The sequence below is a fragment of the Triticum urartu genome, chromosome 6A (genome assembly GCF_056163025.1).
Source record: "Triticum urartu cultivar PI428250 chromosome 6A, HENAU_Tu73, whole genome shotgun sequence".
NCBI classification, from domain to species: Eukaryota; Viridiplantae; Streptophyta; class Magnoliopsida; order Poales; family Poaceae; genus Triticum; species Triticum urartu.
Window position 1 is genome coordinate 184,840,468 of NC_141878.1, and position 7,056 is coordinate 184,847,523.

The following is a 7,056-nucleotide window of genomic DNA, read 5'->3' on the forward strand; positions in this document are numbered from 1 at the left end:
AGTCGGTGTTAGTGTTATGCCTTTCTCTTTGTATCGTTGACTTGAATTGAATAAGTTGACACCTACTGAAATTTCTTTGCAAATGGATGATAAATGAACTGCTATACCCATCGGTATTTGTGAGTATGTGCCTGTTGTGGTTAACGTTACTATCTTAACAGAATTTGTTATTCTTGATATTCCCGAGGACGATAGTATGTCGATTATCCTTGGTAGACCCTTTTTGAATACTGCAGCGGCTGTTATTGATTGCAACAAAGGCAATGCCACTTTTCATGTTAATGGTAATGAGCATACGGTACAATTTTCGAAGAAACAACCTCAAGTTCATAGTATCAATTATATTGGAAAAATTTCAACTATTACTATTGGAGGTTTTGAATTCCCTCTTCCTACTGTCAAAAAGAAATATGATATTCTTATTGTTGTGGACATGCATATCCCCATCGAGGTAACATAGTGTTATTCAAAAATTCTCCGGTTTCATGTCATTCGGAAGAAGTTTGTTAATAAGACTTGATCAACCTTGTTAACGGAATCCTTTTTATGAGCATGAGATGGATGAATTTAGAAGGCACAACTCTCTCTACCCACTTTTTACTTCCTGTTATTCAGAATAAATAAAGCAAAATAGTATTTTATGTCTTTTTTCTAAATTATCCATGCAATAAAAAATGTCCCGAAAATAAAAGTTGTCCAAATGTCCTGAAAATTTAGTATGATTTTCTATATAATATTTTAGAATTTCTGGCACTAAGAACACACCAGGGGGCCTCACCAGCTGGCCACAAGGGTGGAGGGCATGCCCTCCGACCTTGTGGGCCCCATGTGGCCCCCCTCCACTTATTCCAGCACCCATCCACTCCTTCTTCCTCCAGAAAAAATCACTCCATAGCTCAAACTCGTGTTCTTGCTTATTTTGCTGCCATTTTCGATCTCCTTGCTCAAAGCTCCATTCACAAAACTGCTTTGGGGGATTGTTCTTCGGTATGTGACTCCTCCAATGGTCCAATTAGTTTTTGTTCTAGTGCTTTATTTATTGCAATTTGTTTCTGCTATGGTGACCCTGTTCTTGAGCTGCATGTCAAATTTATATGGTCCAAAGTAGTTTTGATGCATGATATAGCCTCTAGACACTTGTAGGAGTAGTTGCTATCAATATTGTTGAGTTTGGTTCACTTTTATTTTGAGTCACTAATTTTTTTAGAAATTTCCACAAGAAGAAAATGATGAGGAGATTGTTGAGAGGCTCCTCGAGCCGGAGTTCAAAGGAAAAGGAAAATGAGGAGAAGGAGAAGCCCAAGTATAATCTTCCTCGCGCCACGGAGATTCGGCAGTGTGAATGTCCATGTGATGCATTCTTGCAGGCGGCCAATTTTATGATGATTTCTGTTATTTGGTTGAGAATGCAGGCATCACCGAGTTCCTCCTCGACCAGTGTGATCAGTATCTCTTACTCCCTAATACTTTCATGCAAAATTTACATTTTCATGCTAGGAGATCACCACCCATGGTAGACTTTTACTTATATGACGAGTACAAGGAAATGACGCTTTATGACTTTTGTGAGGTTTGTAAATTACCTTACGAGGGTAGCGTCGAGGAACCACGTCCTAGTGATGTGGAAGATTTTATTAATGAAGTCACCGTAGGGGAAAGGAGAAGGGTGGCGGAAGCGAGAGTGGCCAGTTTACATTTTCCTGTTTTGCGCTACTACTCATTATTTGTTGGGAGATGTTTAATTGGTCGTGGGTAGAGTGGAGGCCTTAGTGCCCCTGACCTTGCCATTTTGCGCCATGCTTTACTTCATGATAGAACTTTCAGTTTAGGCACTATGGTTGCTAAACAGTTAAGTCTCAACCGTACAAAGGGTACTATTTTCGGAGGCATCTTCTCCTCCCACCTTGCTAGACGTTTCGAGATACCCATTAGACATTATGAGAAAGAGGAGAAACTGCTACCCACTATATATTTAGATTATAACAGCATGGTAGCACATAAGTTTATTCGCCATGATGAGGAAAAGAGACTCATTTATAACTTGATATTTAGCGAGGATTCTATTCAGATTGTTACCTTGCCTACACCTACTTTGTTCGATATTCATTCAGGCAGGTACTTTGTTTTGCCCGCGGACATTCATGCATACTGGGAGGGGACACGATCCCCACCTCCTGAGCCTGAGCCATCACCTGATCCATATAAGGAGTCTATTTATCAGTGGGATCCATAGGAGCTTGCTAACCAGTGGAACCACTAGGATCCTCCTCAGTACACCGGACAGGGCCACTTTGATCCATGGGCGTAGACCAACTTATGCCAAAAGCCTAAGCTTGGGGGAGTACGTATTTCTCACCGACATTACATTCACGTTCACACACTCATTCCGGTTGTCGGTGTTCATACTTTTTCATTGTATTATCGATGTTAGTTTATTTCTTTTTCTTGCTTTCTTCTCATCTATTTAAAAAACCTTAAGAAAAACCAAAAAAATTAGTTGTAGTTTTGTTTACTTTCTATGCATGCTTAGTTGTAGTATTAAAAGAAAATGCAAAAAGATTTCTAATTCTTATTTTGCTTGTTGGGAGCTTCCCCGTGTAAATAGTTTTTCTCGTTCTTGTTTTACTTTCTTTAGGAAACAAAAACTCCAAAATTATTTTAGTGTGTTTCTTTGAAATTCTTTTCTTTTCCTTGGGGGTCGAGAGGAGAAGACCACGATGAAAATGTTGAGTGGCTCTCATATGCATTATTGTTGATCTAATAGAGAGCCCATATTACCTTGTCTTCTCCGTTGATTAAATGTTTGCAGATTCCAGTTTAGTCCAATGCACGTGCACTATTATTATTATCCACACCGCTCAGTCGTGCAAGTGAAAGGCAATAATGATGATATATGATGAAAGGTTGAGATGAGGAAAAGCTGGTATGAACTCGACCTATCTTGTTTTTGTAAATATGATTAGTTCATCATTCCCGATTCAGCCTATTATGAATGAAACATGTTTGCAATGACAAATAGAGATTATAGTTGCCCGTGCCATGCTTAACTAGCTAGGAGTTTATAATGGTTTATCTTGCGTGCCAACATGTTATTAAAATGGTTGTGATGTGGTATGATAGGATGGTATCCTCCTTTGAATGATTCAAGTGGCTTGACTTGGCACATGTTCACGCATGTAGTTGAAACAAAATCAACGTACCCTCCATGATATTTATGTTCATGGTGATTTATACTCATGCTTGCATTCGATGTTGGTTAATCTCAATGCATGTTTATGATTGTTGTCGCTCTCTAGTTGGTCGCTTCCCAGTCTCTTTCTAGCCTTCACTTGTACTAAGCAGGAATACTGCTTGTGCATCCACTTTCATAAACCCAAAGTTGTTCCATATGAGTCAACCATACTACCTATATACGGTATTTACCTGCCGTTCCAAGTAAATTTGCATGTGCCAAACTCTAAGCCTTCAAATAATAATATGTTTTGTATGCTCGAATTGCTCATGTACCAACTAGGGCTGGCAATATCTTCCATGCTAGATGGGTTATTCTCATGATGAGTGGACTCTGCTCATCATTCACGAGAAAATGGCTGGTAACCGGGATGCCCAGTCCCATGTTCAAATCAAATCAAAATAATTGCAAACAAAACCCCCCAGGACTGTTGTTAGTTGGACGGTACCTGTTGTTTCGGACCAGCCGTGGAGTGTGCTTGTTGGTGGTGGGGTTATAGACTTTACCATTCTGTTTCGGAACCGCCTATAATGTATGTAGCATGGAAGATACCGAGATATCTTGGTTGTTATGTTGACAATGAAAACATACCTCTCAAAATATTATTTATCTTTGTTTTAAAAACTCGAGCTCTGGCACCTTTGCAAATCCCTGCTTCCCTCTGCAAATGGCCTATCTACTTAGGAGGTGTTCGGTTCTCTGGCCGGTAACGCAAACGTTATTGGTAACAGGTCACTGGGGGATCGAAGGGGTAATAGTCCATTTGTAGTTTTGTTTGGCACATGCCAATAATGTTATCAGTTACCTTTACAGTGTTTGGTGTGGCACTGTAATCTGAATACGTCAGACAACTCTCACATGCAGAACCGGTTTTAAATTCATGCAATTTGACAAGGTTTCACATGCATTTCACAGGTGCTTCACTAGCACATATTCAAACTCATCAAAACAAGTACATAATTTAAAAATATTTTTGCATTCATCCAAGACATCCTTTAACCAGATTTTGACACCACTTCTAAAATGCATATTAACTCATTAATACAAACTCAGACTTCAACAACAATTCGAGATATACTACATGATTAGTCCCCAAAATTATTTTGTAAGGCAAGTCCAAAGGCCAATTTCAGATTCTTGCAAAGTAGCTTTTTCATCGACCATTCCTCTGATCAACCACACCACCGATCTTTTCTAATCAACCGTGCTTCTTTTTTTCATCTGCCAAAATAAGCAAGAGTTAAATAAGAAAAAAAGAAACTGACAAGAGGCAACCACTAATTCAAAAATTAATAGCAGAACAAGCACTCTGATTACAAAATTGGATCAATCCATAATCATCATCATTTATTCTGTTGTTCACTAGAAAATCACTTGACCTAGCAAGACAATCAAGAACTCCAATGATAATTTACTTGACATATATCTAAGCAAATGCTTATTATCCATGTTCATTGTAAATTAACATCACATGTTAAGCTTGTCAAGTAGAGATTGGATGGAACATATACTACGAGTGTCAAGTAGAAGCAGGAAGTCAACTAGACATTGCAAATGCATATACTAGCAGCAAGTCAACTCAAGATGGCAAATGCATATACTAGCAGCTAGTCAAGTAGAGATTACAGATCCGTATAGCAGCTAGCCAATCAGAGGTAGATGTTATCAAAGCTGATAAGAGTTTAGCAAAAGAGATTGTGGAGTTTAGCAAAAGGATACTGGAGAGCATTTTTAGGACATACTCCCTCCTCAGATTTTCTAGAAGTGCATGCATCATCTTCATCTGATCTGGAGCTTTAGCAAATATGGTTGCAACCTCAAAGATATCGCTCCCGGTAAATCTAAGCCTAGCCAATTCACTAATAGCCTTCTCTTTTGATTTCTGCTGAGGATCCTCTTGCGCTGCTTCTCGTGCCATTGATGCTGACCATGATGTTGCCATTGTACCCACATATTGTGTCACATTGCTCAGCTGGCTATTGACATCTTGAAGCATCGCTGCAAATGGATCACTTGGTCCCGTCACCCTCTTTGGCCTTGGTTCCTTCCTCTGCCTCTTGGAACTAGTTCCATCCATAGAGCGAGTATCGACAGACCGTCTAGCTGTCCCTGTTGAGATCAAGTCCTCTTCCTCGTGTTCCTCTTATTCTATAGCAATTTCATTTTCCAAGTTTCCCACCGTCTCACCAAAGCCTTCAACATTTTCTCCAGTTGCTATGTCCTTGCCATAAATAGCAGCCAACTGCTCAAAGTATGTAAATGGGACACCATACAATCCCTTTGCCTCACTATGAATCTACAAATTTTTTCATAAAAGAAGGAACTTAGTCTCTGATAGAAATGCAAAAGTTATACAAAAAGGCAACGAGAAATAATAGAAAAAATAAGAAGGCGGGAAAGGTACAACATCTTCCGGTTAACAATAGCAATGTGCATAGCAACACTACAATAACAAGGCAACAAGCAATTCAGCATTAACAAGGAGTTCAGTTTTGGTGAAGTGATCTACCTTACAATGTGCTTCATATTGTGCCTTCTCACATTGAATCATCTTCCGGTTTCCATCCCATGTGAAACCACTTTTGGATAACATTACTTCAAGAGCACCAAATTTTGTCCTAAAGTGCCTCACTCTTGACTCGATGTGTGGAATTGCAGATATACCACAACCCGGGCACTTTTCAGCAAGGTGCTTCTCCAATACCACTAGGTATCCATTTTTGAAGCTACCATCTGCCTTCCACCTTGGGTCCAAAGACAACTCATACAAGGCTTTAATAAGTTCATCATCCTCATCTGAAGTCCACTTCCTTTTATTCTTGCCTCTTCCACGAGACGTACTTGAGGTGTCCACATCCATATCTGTACAAAGCAAGAACAAATACAAATAAGAAACAAATATATATGAAATGGGACAAATGCAAATGAGATGCAATTGGAGCTTATTTAAACAAAAAGAAAACTAGGAACAAAGTGAACAAATAGAAATGGTTTATACCTCAATGACCCCTAGCAGCCCTATGTCTATTATACATGTCCTGCGCAAGAACATTCCGGAAACTTGTCCACTCGTTCGAAGTTGAGATAGAAGTAATGAATTCTGGTTGACCTAATTCTCCCTCCATGCCTTCCAATGTTTCTTGTATTATCTCGTCATTATCAAGTGGGTCAAGTGGCATATTTTGCAAGATTAAATTGTGCAAGAGTGCACATGCCATGATGATTCGACATTGGGTCTTCAAAGGAAAAAAGGACGGGGACCTCAAAATCGCCCACTGACCCTTAGTCTTCCGAAAGACCTTTCTACAATATTTCAGGCTCTAGCGTGCCGCATGTTGTAGTACTCCTCTGCACTACGAGGTGGGTTCTGTGCTGTCAAACCACCCAAGTGATACTTTTGACCACGGTATGGAGCTAAAAATCCTTTCGCATTTGTGTAACCAGCATCAACAAGATAATATTGATCTTCAGGGACATGCAACCCATTTGGCCTTGAGATGGCATCTCTAAGAACACGACCATCATGTGCAGAACCCTCCCAACCAGGTAGTATGTAAATGAACTGCATGTCAGGTGCACACACACCTAACACATTTGTATCTATAACACCCAACCTTGATCGGTATCTTCCTTTCATAGTAGCCGGGACAGTTACCCCTATGTGTGTGCCATCTAACGCTTCAAGACAATTCTACAACATAAACAACAATGTGCAAACATTAGCATCTTTACCACTATTGAGTTCATCTAGTATTTTTTTTCTTAGTAGCTATTTACCTTGAAATATTTCCATTTACCATCTGTGCAGTCCTCGGGTATAGGTT

At 39.6% G+C, this 7,056-nt stretch overlaps 1 pseudogene; it reads right to left on the bottom strand.

Moving 5' to 3' along the window:
* Window positions 1-4,881: 4,881 nt before the first annotated feature.
* On the bottom strand, window positions 4,882-6,092 carry LOC125516678 (uncharacterized; annotated as a pseudogene).
* Between the last annotated feature and the right edge of the window lie 964 nt (window positions 6,093-7,056).